The following is a 17,163-nucleotide window of genomic DNA, read 5'->3' as shown; positions in this document are numbered from 1 at the left end:
GAGCTGTAAGTTTACTTTGAATGTTTGGTTTGGGTCTGCAGCAGATGTCTCTAAATTACACTCAACTCGCACAAAAACAAATGTAGATTTACAACGAGCTTCACTGTTTTGTCTGCTTGTATCAAACGCCTCTGCTTCTCCAAACTGAACCGACAGGCTTTTACGTTTGGAGCCAGCGGACTCTGAAAATCCCCTACCTGCAGGAAGTCACTTCGCAGTTTGCAGGTAATGTTAGTTCTCATTTCCTATCTTGTTTGCTATTGTGTGTGCAAACTGCCTGCTGTTTACAGGCGTCATGCGTGGTCACCCCTGGTGTGTGACTGTCTGTCAGCTTGTCAAATAAAGTTTCGTAGCGACACCCACGTTATGAGAGCAAGGCCTGTGTCTTGAAACCTGCATTTCTATGTGAATATGGCATCCTTTGTGGCATAAATGCACCTGAAGGCAACATGCAACCCTTTTTCAATCCAAATTTTCCTCTTAGCTACAATCCTTGATAGATGTAACAAGAGTTTAGCTCCAGCAGACGGTGTTTTATGTTCTCTAGCTGTAACAGAACGTCTTTTTCTCTTTGTAATTCTGTTAAAAAAAACGTCTGCGTGAGAGGAGATAAGGTTGAAAGAGAGTCAGAGAGCTTGTTTTTGCACACAGTGTGTCTGTAAAGTCTAACTCAAGGACACGTAACCTGATCAGCCATAATGCTCTCATTCTGGATAATGGATATTTCATGTGATATTTAATCTAAATGTGTGCATTAAAAAGCCCCGTGCATTACCTGAGGGGATAAGTACGCACACTTTGCAATGACACACACACGCGAAAACACACACGCTTGGCCAGATGCCAGAGTAAATGTAGTGAAACAAGAGGTGGTGTTGTGAAGGTCAAGTCGTATTATAGCACCGTAACCTGGTTATCTGAGCGCTCACCGCTACATAACCCCGGCTGCTGCTGCTGCTGCTGCTACTGCTAACATCTGGATAAACAGAAGGTTTGTGTGCAGCAGAGGAGAACAGAGGAGAGGGAGTTCAGCGTTTTGGCTGCAGTGTAACAAGGCTAATGTAGAGAGTTATTTGTGTGTGTTCGTTTCACACACAAAGCCGTGTTTGCAGTATATCTTAGGTTAAATTGCTTCGCATCTACCTGTGTTTTTTTGTCTTTCCTTTGTAAGTACAGCTGTGCACCTCGGCTGCTCTGCTGCTCTCCTTCATCTTTTTATATCCACACCCGTATTCCCGGCACACTGCCAGTCGTGTCATTCACTTTTTTTGTCATCCTTTCCTCGCTTTTGCTTCCCCACCACCTGCTCTCTCACTCTCTCTTTCCCTGTAGCCGCTCCTTCCATTAACTTTTGCCGTCTTTGTCCCCCCCCCATCTGTCTGTCTGTCTGTCCTCTGCTGGTGCACGCATGCAGCCTCGGGGAGCGCAGGCAGGCCTCTGCTTTTTTGAACATGTTTTTTTGAGCAGCAGTGCCATCCACGAAGCAAAGCAGACGCTGCTGTACGTCACTTTGCATATTCAGAAGCGTATTTACGAGAAGTTACACAACTCAGGAGGAGTCACAGTCGAGTCAGATGTTACTATATACAAGGAGGCAATGAAATCATCACACAGCTGTGGCATACGGCAGAGTGCACGATGGAGAATGATACACCTTATGTGACTCACTCCAATATTTAGCAGTCCCAGAAAGTTTTTCAGCACTTTTTCTGCTTCACAAACCTGGAGCAGAACCAGATTTTGTGGATTTTCTCTCTCGCTGTCTCGATCGCTGACTTGCTCTTTTTCCCTGTGACCCTCAAGACAGATTTATTGTAGTGAAACCAGATCCAACAGTCCAAGTAGAGAGGGCCACTAACCTCATCTAAGCAGGTCCATCCTCGCGCCAGATCACATATCTTAACCGCTAGTTGGCCTACAACACACCCTCTCTTATGTCTGTCCTCTAACTAAACACCAACGCGAAGGCAGGGGAAATAATTGTGCATCAGGAAAATGCCACTTCACTGAGCTTCCTGCCTTGCACCTGCACTAAGCAGAACCCTTAATGTCGGACTACTTTCTGCTGCCCACACAGATTCACGCCTACGATTAAAAGAATTCTTTGTTCAAAGTGCAAAAATGAATGTTAACTTTTGGAGGCAAAGGCCTCTAGTGGCCGTGCAAGAATAAAGGTGCAAAAACACTTTCAATACTTACTTTTTTTTAAGGCCTTGTATGCCTTTAGTTAGAGAGAGAGGAGAGTGGACAGTGTCGGAAACAGGGGAAGAGAGAGTGGGGACGACACGCTGCAAGGGGCAGTGTGGGAGCCGAACCCCTCCTTGACGTTAGCCCCCTCAAAAAACAAATCAAACCCTAACCAGCTATGTTTCGACCCGGCTCGTAAGGGAAAGCAGGTGTTTTTCTTTGTCAACAAAGTTATTCAGTTACAAAGAAATGAGATTGTTTTACAAAGAAAGTGAGGCTAAGTACGACTGAAAAAGGGCCTGGGGACGCTGCTCAAATCAATACATGGATATAACAAAAGTAGGACTGTAAACTAGAGTTAGAGAACGCCTATTGTTTAAGGAAACTTATCTAACGAAACCAAACAAGAAGTGAGTCAGCCGCCCTGCACCGCCGAGTGTGTCTAACATAATAATCCTAATGTGAACATATGAGTTAACTAAACTACACTACACTTGTCCCTCGCCCAGTCCAGGTAGAACAACTACAGCCTCAACCACTGCACTGAACAATCAGAAGCTGCATCCCAATTGAGGGGCTGCATCCTTTGTAGGATGTATCTGAAGGCCGATGGAGTCACAGCGGCGCGTCGAAAGGCTTCTTCAGATGCGGCTGACGAATGCGTCCAGGGCCACGAAGGATCCAACGCGGGTGCATCCTTCGCGGCCCAATGTATCCCAAGATTCATTGCACGCCAATTTAAACGAGATGGCAGAGGAATACATTTTGTTTCAAGTCAGTCGAATAGCTAGCGATACAAATGTTAAAAATAACGAAAGTGCCCTTGGAACAAATTATCTACCTGACTACTTGTTGCTAGGCGACAGGAGCCGCATTGGGTGAAATCCTTGGTAGACTATACACCGTCTGATTTAAAAAACATATGACGCCTTAACGAATGACGCATCCTCCTTAGGTCGCGTCCTTCGAAGGATGCAGCCCCCGATTTGAGACGCAGTGAGAGTCTCTTTGAAGAACACTGGAAGACGAACAACAGCAAGGACATGAGCAGCACAGTGGCAAGCTGATTGGGCTCAAGGCTGCGGCATCAGATCAGAAACCAAATGTGTGAATCTCTCTGTATCGGTCAACTGCAACTATTTTTGACGGCATGGACAATGTTGTCTTGCTGCTAGGGGCGCCCGAAAATGCAGACGAGCATCACGTCTCCTTTTATTTTCATCTTCATGATTTTACTTTGATTAAAATCAACATCATGCTAAAAAGGATTCAACGTTGGAGTTATGCGCAGCTTTAATCTCTTAATTTCCTTGGTCTTCTTATCTCACACACACACAAACATGTGTGACGTACAGTAACAATGCTCTCCTCACTCCTCCTCCTCACTGCTCTCACCTTGGAGGGAGAGATCGTACATGTATTATAAGTAATATCGAATGCACGATCCCTCCAGTACTGTGCTTTATTAGCTCCCACTGCCTGTGTCTACTGCGCATCTGAAGGTGTAAAGGTCCGCGCAGGAACCGGGGTAAACACAGCAGAGCTCTGTAACGTGGCAGGGAAGATAAAAGCGACAGCATGAAGAAGAGTGATAAGTGGGAGTAGACAAGGGATGAAAAAGAAGAAGAAGGATGAAGACGAGGCAGCGGAGGGCACCTTTAAGAGGATGAGAGCGTGGATGCAAGTCCTCCATGTAACGTATAGATGGTTGAAAGGATTGTGTTTAAAAGCTGAAGCCCGATGATTGCCTGGCTGTTAGAGCTAATGGTCAGCGCTCATGAGACAGTGTGTGTAAAAGTACAAACGGGTCTTCAGTTACTATGGCGACGGGGCTATTACAGACTGACATTTTACCATCGCCTTTTCTGCTTCTTGAGTGGGCGGTTTACGCTTAAAAGTTCCAGCATTATTGAGCTTGAACAAACTTTCCCAAGCTCTAAAACTGCATGCTAATATCCAAGCTGATAATAATCCAAACTGTACGGTGAAAATACAGGAAATAGATGAATTTATAAACGATAATCTCTCTGTGAGCACTTGTGTTGTGATCTCCTACGGCAGAGGAAGTCACGACCTTGCTGAGGTTGCTTGTTCTTACATTTTTGCTTCATCACTTTCCAAAAGCATCATGTTGACGTTGCAACTCTTTTAGCCTCTGGATGACATCACACAGCTACTCTGCTGTTTCCATAAAGAGGCTCATGAGCATAAAGTGTGTAAAGAGGAAATCTACTGTATAAGTAATACTTAAAGACATTATGGTGTTTGTAGAGTCACTCCGAGCCGTCTGCCTTTATAATCAGTGTGTAATGTATGCAGCATGCTGCAGGGCGTATAGGCAGACACAGGCCAGCTGTGTGAGGCTTAAAGGAAGCTTCTGTTTACCTTCCTCACTTTTAAGGCTTCATTCTTACAACAAACTGACGGGTTATAGAGGAAATCTTAATTATGATGTCCGTTTTATTTTGAAGGTCTTGAAATGATTAGCTCAACAGCATCAACTTTGCCCTTGCCTACTTAAACCTACTCTGAGGAGTGTTTAACTGGTTATGTAACAGTTTCAGTGTAATAACGTAGACGAAAAAGATGGACGACATGACAGCTCCCTAAAAGTGAAGCCAACACATCTCTATCGCCCCCTGCTGACTGGCTGCAGTATAGGTCATAAAGCCCGCCTCCTCCATGTTAACAGATGGGACATGAGTCAAACTATAAAATCAGAATACACGTCAAATAAATGTTCCTCAAACATGGTTTCTGTCATTATAGTTAGTTCTTATCATGCTGATTTACATCCAAGTGTTCATTTTTCTCACAAGTTTAGTTTTAATTAGTTATTTGATGCTGTCAAAAGGATGATCGACAGCTCTGTTGACATACGTACGGCTCCTGCAGCCGATCTGCTCCGGATTAGCAGAGTAGAGGAGGAACAGCGAGAGGAGACGTAACTAAAACAATCACTACAGTCATTGAAGTTTCCATATCTGTGAACGTCTGCTTCAGACCAACACAAGAAGCTGCTCTGCTGTTAAACACGCCGGCAAGTTAAATGTGTGTTTTGGTTAGTGGAAGTGGCTATGACGGCGGCATCCGCTGATCTCTACTGCGCAGACTCTGGCTCCAAATGATGTCACCATCGCAAGATGGCAGCGCCTATCAATCAATCAACAATGGGTGCAGATGGAGACGCGTCGTCCATCTATATATACCGTCATTGAGATAACGGCGCACAGCCTGACGTCACGAGCCAAAAACAACGTTTACCCCGTCTACACGTCTCCGTAGAAACAGAGTTTCTAAAAGTCTTCACCCCAGCGTTTGTGTGTGGACGAACGGACAAAACGCAAAGAAAAAGCTATGTTTTGAAAAATAGGGTTATATTCCGACCAGTACGGTAGTTCTTTTAAATGCATGTCACTGCATAACCTGGTCGGATTCCAGTGTAGTGGTTAGCAGCATGAAGACGGAAACAGCCTTTGTTTGCATTTCACCTGGATATGTTTGACAGTAAAAGGAAGCAGAAGGAGATTTTCTGTGGAGAATCAGGAGACTAGACGACCACTGGGGACGCCAAAATTGACTAATAAAAGTTTCCTTTAATTGAATGGTGAGTATACACGTTTTTAGTGACGTTTCATGCGTGTTCACCACTCGAAATTCTAAAATAAAACGTCTTTTTACGAGCTGTATGATCCCTGACTGCTAATTTTCCTTGGCCTGATTCTGAAGTGTGTCTGGTGTGTCGTTTTACTCAGCAATTAAGATGCTGAGTAAGATGTTGTAACAGTGGGGAAGCATGACAAAACCATGGAAAGAGGTGGGATCTTAGAAGAATCACATAATTCATGTTTACCTTGTGAATTTTTTAGCACTGTTCATGTCAGAAATGGATTGCAACAATGAGGTGTGTGAGATGACACACGGAGCTGTTCTTCTGCCGCTGTCTCTCCTCTCCCTCTTCCTGCTCCTCCCTCCCTCTCCTCCCGTCTACTCTTCGGAATGAGCCTCCGATTCTTTACAATCACTCATTGGGATGAGGGCAGCTGACCGGCGGCGCATGTACGTTTACGCGGGGACCCATCTGCGCGCGAGCGTGATGTGTGAGCATGTCAGGGTGTAGCTGCGAGGGGGAGAGCGCGGAGAGCACGGTGCAGAGGGGGGAAGGGAGGCGGGTGGAGGAAGGGAGGAAACGGGTGGCGACTGTTTAACATGATCATTGAGCAGCCATGTTCCCTCCCCCCCCAGTCTCCATCCATCTCCACCACGCCGGCCCTATCATGACTCCCCCTCCCAGCAGAGCATTTTAAAGGTAATTAAGCTGAAATGTGAGTACACTTTAAATGGCCAGAAAAAAAGAAAGTGCTGCCTCTGTAATTGCATTCACTTGACTATTCTGCCAGTGTTTAAACCTTCCTCTCCTCCTCTTCTCCTCCTCCCCCTGTTTTATATGCGTTCTCCTCTCCACACCTTTTCTTCTTCGTCTCTTTTTTCATCGCCCATCTGTCTTTGAAATTTGCGTCTCCATCCCACTCATCTGCTTGTCCTTCAACTCCCTCGCTCTCCTCCTCCTCTCTCTCTCTCCTGCTGTAGAGGAGCAGCAGCAAGAAACACACAGTCACTCATAGTCACGCTCTGAGGGGGGCTTCAGTGTGTGTGTGTGTGTGTGTGCGTGCAGGGGTATGACTGATCTCCCAGGGGGCCAAGGTTGTTCCGAGGGTCACTGAGGAAGTCTCCATGGGAACATAAGCCCCGCCTTGTCTTTCATTGTTGAAGACCCTCTTTAAGCAGAGTATGTATGTATTTATATTCCTCTCAGCCAATCCCTATGCTAGCTTAAGGTCACACCTTGTTAGCTTATGTGATACAATATGGAGAATAATAACCCGTCACTGTGATGCTCAAAGTAAGGCGGCATAAGGGGGTAAAAAGGAGTGTTGACGTCATTAATTGTAGCTAAATGAATAACCGTACACAGCAGAGAACTCCCGGGTATCAATCTGTATTAGTTAGCAACCTTTAGCCCTCATTGCCCCTGGGAAATTAAAGGAAAACCAACATTAAGCATCTTAGTAAAAGGTTAGTGCCACCACCAGCCTCCAGAGCCTCCTTGTAACACAAGTGGAATGATGAACACCGTTTCTCCGTCAGATATTTTTGTGCACGTTGTTTCAACCAGCTGTTTGGGTCAGATTTCGACCAAGCCCGACGAAGCACACGGCTGTCCATCGATGAGTTCTGCCTGTTACAAGGTTTCACCTCGCTCAAGGTGGATTAAGTTGGGTCTTTGTAAATATTAAATAATACAGTAAAGTGTACAGGCTAGGCGTATGGTGTGTGTGAAGTGTCATAAGATTTGGTGCGATAATAATGCAAACTTAATTAATTTAACTGGCTTGGTTTTAAACTTTTAAGTACATGAGGAGGAGGTGAGGCATAAAGTGGGATTAGCTCAGGTAAGCTAAATTGCTAGCTCCTAATCATGTCTGCTAATACACAAGCACAGAAATAGCTAAATTGAAGGGTCAAATCTGGTCAAAAAATATCCAACTTTTTTGCTTAGTGGGAAAAGCTACATTTGGCATTCAGACCGCGGGTCAAATGACTCTGCAGTAGACCCGGGTAATTATCGCCTCGGCTGCAATCGGCATTGTTGGGAACACAAAACCCGTGTCGACACCCTATGCTCCGTCGATAACTTCTGCAGCTCCTCGTCGTCTCACAAATTCCGCCCGTCTCCGTCTGAGCAGCGCTCCAACATCGTTGCAAATTTGACGCCACCGCGTTTGATAAACAGACTGAATGAGTAATAGATACAATAAAGACCTAACCAGCGTAACATCTTCACTGTTTACTAACCCCGTCTCCGGCGTGTTTGTGACGTCAGTCGGTGGCACAGCAGAAAAGATTTAGACAGGAGTATACGTCACTGGCAATGGAAAACGAGACAATCGGCATTCAGTAGCGGGTCTTCCCGGGTCTGAAAAACCTGCGTCAACGTGGTGAGAAAGGAATAAAATAGAGCCGGAACTGGGATGAAATTTGGACTGAGGGAGCACATGGAGTTTGGATACGTTCACAGGTAGGGATGTTGTACAAAATTGGTGAGGGCAGTTATTTTCCAATCTTCCCAGTCGGAACTAGTGCTAATGAAGGATATTAGTGAAATACTCCCAAGGTCTTTTCTTCCACTATAACATCAAAGTAAATTTGCAACAGAAAAGGGGGGTTCGGGGTTAAACTGAACTTCCTTGTTTTTTAGATCCTTCTCATTTCTAAGACATGACACTTAAATAGCACTTTAATGGTTTTCAGACCACTCAAAGTGCTTTTACACTACATGTCACATTCACCCTGTCACACTCACATTCACCCACTGATTGCAAAGGCTGCTATTCCAATCTCCAACCAGGATCTATGCACATTCATACACCGAAAAAGCTATGCCTTCGGGAACAGTTTGGGGCTCAGTGTCTTGCCCAAGGACACTAATGCATGTGGACTGTAGCAGTCAGGGATCAAACCGCCCTCCTTCCAATTGAGAGACGACCAGCTCCACCACTGAACCACAGCCGCCAAATTCCTCGCTCAAGCTAGCGACATCCATCACCAAAGACTCCTTTTGACATCTTGTCCATTTACATTAACCCAGTGCAAATTCCAATTCACTGCTCCCCTGTGCTGTTTGTAGAGAGGACAAATATTTCTTGTATTAAATCTAAATATGGAAGAAGCTGAAATCTACACTTGTGGCTTCACATGAGAGCTGGTTAGCTGTTACCTCATCCACCACACTGTTTCCAAAACACCCAGTATGTGGTGGGTTGCAACCCGTGGGCTTTACTTGCCGAAAATATTTGGTCATTTTAACCGCATTCAGTTTTCACTTTGCGCTTCCTTAATGCTGCTTGAGATGCATTTCCACCCTTCCTGAAAATATCTGGAGCAAAAACAGTTTGGATATGACCATGGCTAACAGTTGGTGACAGTAGCTCTGGCTCATAAGCCATGCTGTTATTGTCGGCGTGTGTTGAGCCGGCCATGCCAGCAGGTCTGTCATACAAAGCAGTGAACCTCTCCCTCGCTTTCAACCTCTCCTCTCTTATCAATCTCTCTGATCGCTCGTGTATCTCGGCTGTGGTTTAATTAAAGCTCCTGGAAACACACTCTTCTACATACACAGCACATTGTAGTGGATGTTGTGTGTATGGACTGTGATGAATTATAAATGTTGTGGGTGAAATAAGGGGAAGAAAAAGCAGATGTTTCCAATCCTGCTGTAAAACAAGCGTGGCTCTGTCCATGGTGCTGAAATGGAAAAACTCATGCTGCACTTTCAAGCATCTATCTGTCTATCCATCTATTAGGCAGAACAGCCAACTGCTCAGTTACATGCATGACTCGACAAGCAGATGTAGCCTATCACTTCTGCTTCTATTAAAACCAATATAAAAACACAACATCAAAACAAATCTTCCGTCTGGGTTATGCATCTTACCTTCAGAGATAAGAGGAATTTACAGGGTCACATCTATGGCAGAGGTGGCTCCTTGGAGCTCAGGTCCCGACCTCTGCTGGTTGTAGTTTGTTTCGACCTCAGTCACTGAATATTGAGACCAGTAATAAAAAATAAAAGCCCCCAATTTCGGCAAAGTAATCAGCAAAACACTTAAGTGGCTTCTACCGAAGTAGAAATGGAGCCTGGTCCTCTTTAGTTAATTAAAACAAAAGAAAGAAGATGCAAAATGTCAGCTTTTATTTGATTATTCTTTGCTTTTAGACTACTTTTCCGGACACAAGCCGTTTCAGCCGCGTGCAAAACATCCAACACTCGCAGACAGACATCTGAAAAACACTCCAAAGAGGGAAAAATAAAAACGAGCCAGGCTCCGATAATAATTATAAAAATACTCTCTGGAGAGATGCGTTAGGAGCAGGCAGTTCCATCCACCGCTTGTCTGGAGTTGTTTGAAGAGTAGAGAGAGACTGGTGTACCAGCGCCGTCCGCAAAATACAACACTCCTACGCAAACATCATCATCAGCAGCCTCAGCAGCGCGCGTGCTGGAGGAGGAGACGGGATGATGAGAGAAAATCTCGACATCTCCATTTCAACAACCAGTTTTCCCACCGTCCGAGGAGGTCGAGGTCAGCTGTTTGATATAGAACAAGCTCCAGGTTCCGCTGCAATCCGATGTGGGGCTTTTAATTTGTCCTCCTGCACGCTTCCGTTTTCTGTTCCTTTATCAATCTATTTATCTCCTTCCTCCTTCCACTGTGTTTCTCTCTTTGAATCCCATGCTTGGCGAACAGGCTTCAAAGTGTGCCGCTGGTTAGTCCCAGAGAATATATCTGTTGTATATTTGATGCACGGTTGTTGGATCTCCTTTTATTTTGCTGATTCCTGCAGAGCGACATCCGACGAGAGAGAGAGAGCGAGAGAGAGAGAAAATCTGCTTTAAATGCAGAGGTGGCTTTTAGCGCCCTGCAGAGACAGCGAGTGAACGCAGCCTGGAGTGAGCAGCCGGAGAGATGGCGCTTTAGTCACAGGCTCAGATTGGCTGTGGGTGCTGGAGAGACGAGACAAGAGAGAGGAGAGGAGGAAGGGGAGGGGGGTTGGAAAATGCAGGGTGAGGTCCCCCTTTGACTTCCGAGCATAAGTGTGTGAGCTTTGATGCTAGGATGCTAAGTTTTCAGTCGGGGGGGGGATTGTGGGTGGAAAATTTCGTCACATAAAAAGTTATTTATGGAGAGCTATACACATCCACACCGCAAATGTACCTTAATTTTTTACTGCCTTGTTGTTAAAATTACACCAAATCTACTCTGTAACAGTTTAAAATGACTGTACAAACTCCTTTAGCCCGCCCCCCTGGGTACGATTCCCATGTGGTAGAGGTGATTTAATTTGGCTCTTTATTCCAATCTTTTTTTAAATTTTGCACAATGTTTTGTCTTTCCCAACTTATAAATATATTTATTATTAGGAACTGGCACTGAAAAATCGTTTTAAGAGTGGTTGCTGCTAGCTTAAAGTTAAGGCGAACTGAGCTAGCATACGTTTTGTGTAGCATCTAAAGGGAGATGTCTACAGAGGATGTGTAGCCTCCGTAGATTGCGTAGCCTGCGTAGACCGCTAAAGCCGAACTGAAATGAGACCGTCTGGTCTACGGAGGATTTCCTGTTTGTGCACCAGCAGTTCCTGCCCTTACCCTTGCGTCACCCAACGCCGCTCCTGTTGCCTAGCAACAGGTGGCTAGCAGGTTAGCTAGCTAGCATAACTTCAACCTATTATTTAATAGAATTAGTTTCAATGGCCCTTTTGTTTATCTGTAGCATGTGTCTCGCACTATTCGATTAAATTGAAACCAAAAACATTTTAAACATACATTTAAAGGTTTATTCCTCAACTGCGAACCGATGGATCCTTCGTGGCTCGGGAAAAGGAGGACAAATTTGTCGACCACATCTGGAGGAGCCTTCAAATTGGGACAGCCTTTGGCGCGGCGCTGTGACGCAATCAGCCTTCAAATACGCCCTTCGAAGGCTGCAGCCCCTGGATTGGGACACAGTTTGTTAGAATCTCCAAAGTCCATAGCATAATTTCTTTGTCTGTGGTTCTTATTTTGCACTTTGTTATGTCTTTCCCAACTAATTAATATATTAATTATTAGGAACTGGCACTGAAAAAAGAGGTGTTTTTAGAGTGATTACTGCTAGCTTAAAGTTACGGCTAACTAAGCTAGCGCACATTTTGTGTAGCATCTTTAGGGAGTTTAATTAACATGTAGGTTCTGTTTAACTATACGTGCATCAGGTATGCTGATGCTGTATATAGGATTTTATATCATGGCTTATATTTTGCCAGTATAGCCCTTTTGTAAGAGTCTGTTTCACTTTGTGTTTATCAGAACAAACAGTGGTTAACCAGTAAGAGATTCAGGAGTCACAGCATCTTTCCTCTCATTTAAAATGAGTCTTGTCAAAAAGTCATCAAATAAGTCTGAAGAAAAAACAGAAAAAGTGCCCGAGCAGTGGGATGAAGAGGTAACTAAACCTTAAAGTTGACCTGTCCTCCTCTTAAACAGGAAGCTGATTCAGTATTTAAAAGGAGATCCATCAAGCTTCCCACTTACAGTCACATCAGTTTATCAGCCGTATGCATATACGTGACAGCCAACTCTATAAAGATAATTAAAAAATTACACCTGTCCTCTGCACAAGGTGGAAAAACAAACTGTCTCTGTATGTCTGGAACAAAGCGTTCATTAAATTTCATTAGGACGACAAAGACAACTGTCCCTGGAAGGATCATTATTCTCTCTGTGTACCTTCCTCTGTCTCCCTGTCTCACTACAGGTCTTATAAGGAATCCATCCATGGATGTGAAGACTTTCCCCAGGCTACTTGTTACCCTCTCCTGTCATGTGATCCACACAATCCCCACTTCTGGCAGCTTCTCAGCCTGAACTGGTTCTCTGCTTTTTTGCTTTCTTTCTCCATCTTTCTATCTGTCTCTCTTGTCGCCTCTCCAAACTCCTCACCCATCGTCTCCTCTAATCATCCAATGACGGCGGCTCTCCTCTCCCATTCACATCAGACCAGGGGCAGTTTGAGGCAGCGTTAAGAGTAGCAGTGTGAGTTTTTATTGCATACATTATTCAAACTCACAGAAGTGGAGATTAGTGCACTTTGAGAGTGTGCGGTGTTAAAATATTTATATAAGGAGAGAATGAGATGGTTGGATTGGACATGTTGAGGTGGACTCTGCTTTTACTCATCCCCATCTCTCTCTCTCTCTCTCTCTCTCTCTGTCAGTGTGTGTGTGTTTGTGTGTGCGTGCACATACATACAGGCTGAGGAGGAAGAGGCAGCTGACTTTATATTCACAGCTTTTATTCCTTTTTACCTAAAATAAGGAAAGATTCAGTTGCAGAAATTAAAGTCAGCTTTTAGTATTATGATCAATGTACTGATGCACACAATAACATAAACTGCTGCATATTTTGGGGTATAAATGAATAAAAGGTACATAAGTTAAGAGTAAGATTTTTTTCAATCAGATTCATCCTTCACATTGCTCTCTTTAAAGCCACCAGACTCCATTGACAAAACAGTCATTTCTACCTGGCAGAAAATAGGTTTACTGGTCTACTGCTCATTAGTTTGTTTTTATGTTACACAAATATTCCCATCTAACCATTTAACACAAACTCACACAATGACACAGATAAACTTATTGATCGGATCAACGGTAGGCTAGCAAGTTAAGTGTTCTGCGAGGTAAAAATATTGTTTTTGTCAATGGAGTCTGGTGGCTTTGAAGAGAGCGATTTAATGGTGGCTTCTGGTTGAACAAAAGGGATCTTAACTAAACAAAGAGGTCTATTTCTGTAAGGATCCTTCCAAAATGTTGTTACATAAGCAGGACAACAATATGAGAGGGTAAGTGGCAAAAACAAGCCCTCTTAGAGAACGTACTTTGATCGAGCGCAATTGCCCCAAAGGTTTACATTGCAGCCATTATAACCTGTGTCCTGGCAGCAGGCTGAAGGGTTCTCCTGGAGAAATTTCAAAACTTTTTGCACATATTGGTCATTTACATCTGAAAATAAGTAAACAACCCTGTTTGAAAAATGTACAATAAAAGCTCCATGGTGCAAGTTTACAAATAAAGTTTTGTTCAATAAAATTACAGCAAACTAACTATGCTCAGGTGCTTTTATTTCTGTATGAGAATACTGGCTGGTCTCTGCATCTCTGCATTGAAGAAGGTGGGGCGGGGATTCTGTAATTGTGTCATTTTTCTTCTAATAACTGAGGTTGTTGTACCTGGATTTAGCATTGGATTGAAAGGTGTTATCCTAATGTTAGACAGCCCCGCTTCTGTGTAAAAAATGTAGAGAGTTTAGTCAACTGGAAAATTAATGTAACTTGAACCATTTATCCAAGAGAACATACGCCTATAAAAGTGCTAAATCAACATAATATATCAGTATCTGTAAAGAGCGTATAAGATGTAGTATACATATAAATAATGCAATCAGAACCTAAACACAATGCAAACCAAAGGATGCAAGAAAATTTGAACATTCGCCTCAAAACTGCCATCATAGATTTCTAATAATTCTGGATGTGTGTGTCCATGCATGAGCTTCTCCCAAACTAACAGCAAAGCATGATGGGTACGTTTTGGGGGCTGTATTTGGATTGTTCTGGGCCGGATAATGTCAGATAGACCCCCAGGCTTTTTGCATAGCCAAACAAACACAAAGGAGCCTCATTTTGTACCTCCCAGTAGCCCCCCCCTTTCTATCCCCCTCTTTTTCTGTCGCTTCCTCCGGATCAGAGCCGACTTTACGCGTCTTGTCTCGTTTATGTTTGCTGACACATCAGTAGCATCGGCAGCAGGAAGATAAGTGTGTAGGAGAGAGTGGGAGAGGTTGATCAGCAGTAAGAGACAGCAGTGTGACGGAGGAGAGACGGACGAGTGAAGAAGGTGTAGAAGATGAAAAGAAACAAAAGAAGACGCTTCAGAAACAAAAGATAACTGAGAAGGCCAGAGACATTAGAAGGACACACACACACACACAAACACACACTGTTCCTGCCTCAGGGACTTAGCGTCTTTATTACATTAACAAACATGATACCAGTCTGTTCCTCTCTGTTCTGCTCTCTGCTCAGATGCAAACGTTTCCCTTTACAAGCCTCTTCCGGAAAGAGGACTCGATGGTTTGACGTCATGTGCAAACTTTAATCAAACATGGAGAATTTGCATTCGACCTACAGGGCTTTTGATGACGAGCTTTGTCTTCAAATCACAGGAAGTTCAAATTTAATAAATCAGTCCTATAGAACAGGACATAAAAGGGATGTGCTGAACTGATGTACAAATGAGGCTGACTATAAGGAGAAAAGCAGCAGGCTGGAAGCAGAGTTTCAAACTAATTACAACATCATTGATATTGAAAAGACTTGCCGTCTCTGTAAAAGAAGCGGATAGCGCTTATTGGCCTGATTACGTCACATATCTTGTGTCGTGATGACGAACTAATCAGTGAACTTGCTGGAGTTTAGAAATGGAAAGGTTTGAACTCAGGTAATAGCTCTCCTAAAGCAGAGGGATTGAATGCATTAGCGAAATCACTCGGATAATAGGCTTTTCACTGCAGACACTTGGACTTGTCATAATAGGAAAAAGCCACGGTTTTCTGGCTTTGTTCAATTCAAAGGGTCCCAATAGGCCATGAAAGTCTGTGACAGTTAGGACCCGAAAAGTGAAGATGCAAAATTGAATTCAAACAATACTGACTTTGAAAATATCTTTAAAGGTGCCTTTAAAAACCTGCAGATTCAGCAGCACAATCTGGACCAACCCTGAGCTACACATTAAATGGTAAATGGACTGTACTTATATAACGGTTTTCTAGATTTGTCACCATTCAAAGCTGCTTTTACACGACATGTCACATTCACCCATTCACGCTCACGGCAGACTACGTAAAATGCCCAACTCTCGATCAGTCATCACATTCATGTTTTGGGGTTCAAGGACACTTCGACATGTCGACTGAGGAAGCCGGGGATCGAACCACCAACCTTCCAACTGAGAGACGACTGACTCTACACTGAGCCATAGCCGCCCGAAAACGGTTTAATTCGTTCATTAATTTCCTTTCAGTTCCTGCATTTTCTTTTTTTTCAGTTAACAGTATAGTATAGGGGCAGCTGTGGCTCAGAGGTAGAGTGAGTCGTCCTCAAATCGGAAGGATGGTGGTTCAATCCCCAACTCCTCCAGTCTACATGCCAAAATATCTTTGGGCAAGATACTGAACCCCAACTTTCTAGCTGGCAGAGTTTGAATGTATGTGACTGCTTAGCTTCACAGGGGTGGCTGTGGCTCAGTGGTAGAGTCGTTCGTCTCTCAAGTGGAAGGTTGGGCGTTTGATCCCTGACTGCTACAGTCCGCATGTCGAAGGGTCCTTGGGCAAGACACTGAACCTCAAATTGCACCCGAAAGCATGACCATTGGGGATGGAAATCCCCCCCAGTCTCCATGCCGAAGTATCTCTGGGCAAGATACTGAACCCCAACTATCTACCCGACAGGGTAGGAATGCTTAGCTTCAGGGGGGCGGCTGTGGCTCAGTGGTAGAGTCGGTCGTCTCTCAATCAGAAGGTTGGGCGTTTATTCCCTGATTGCTACAGTCACATGTTGAAGGGTCCTTGGGCAAGACACTGAACCCCAAATTGCTCCGGGTGGCATAGCCAACAGGTATGACATGGTTCATAGATAATGATTGCAGATTGGCACTTAGGCCTTTGCCATCAGTGGGTTAATGTGAGCGCACTATGAGTGGTCGGAAGACTAGAAAGGCGCTAAAGTCTTATGAGCTCAGGTTGGCAACTATGGACATACCAAAAATAGTAAGGAAGACTTTGAAAGTTTCCAACCAAGACTCACTTTAGCTGCTGGATGATTCCACAAGAGAGAACACAGACGTACCCAGGTAGGTTTGACGACAGGCAGGTAAGGTAATCCATCCATTGATTTCATTCATTCTTTGTGTTTATACATTTTAAACTTATTTTTTGACTTCATTTTAAATGTTCTCCTGGTCTGTCTTTGACTCCATGTTTGTTAGCGGTAATTCCTAATTGAGTTTAATGTCAATCTCCATGTTTGTAATCTTTCAACCTGTATTGATTCTCACGTGTGCAGAGGGCGGGGACAGGACAAAGAGCGGCATTTCACGTCTTTGTAAATCCATTCAAATCCATTTGTCCACCTGTCCCTCATCATACACAAACACACAATACATGCACACACCCTTTCCTAAGGGGGCTTCACTAACCTTTCAAACCAACCTGAATGTGTCCATCTTGCTTTTGAAAGCCATAATTGGCAGTTTGATTAGGTCTCCTGCAGCCTCAGGCGGTGGGTTGAGGAAAGGGACTAATGCATTAATGCCTTGTTT

At 44.1% G+C, this 17,163-nt stretch overlaps 1 protein-coding gene across 1 annotated transcript in view; it reads right to left on the bottom strand.

Annotated features, from left to right (window-relative positions):
• Positions 1 to 10,643, bottom strand: part of fam163ba (family with sequence similarity 163 member B, genome duplicate a) — a 34,800-nt gene extending 24,157 nt beyond the window's left edge. Inside the window, exon 1 of the mRNA XM_069672912.1 lies at positions 9,683 to 10,643. The gene's annotated coding sequence lies outside the window, so the exon portion shown is untranslated. The remainder of the gene's footprint in view (positions 1 to 9,682) is intronic.
• Between the last annotated feature and the right edge of the window lie 6,520 nt (positions 10,644 to 17,163).

This window comes from Semicossyphus pulcher, unplaced genomic scaffold (assembly GCF_022749685.1).
Source record: "Semicossyphus pulcher isolate SPU_LCO1_2020_fin unplaced genomic scaffold, fSemPul1.0.p SCAF_22, whole genome shotgun sequence".
In the NCBI taxonomy this organism is placed as follows: Eukaryota; Metazoa; Chordata; class Actinopteri; order Labriformes; family Labridae; genus Semicossyphus; species Semicossyphus pulcher.
This window is presented reverse-complemented; position numbering and strand designations above follow the sequence as displayed.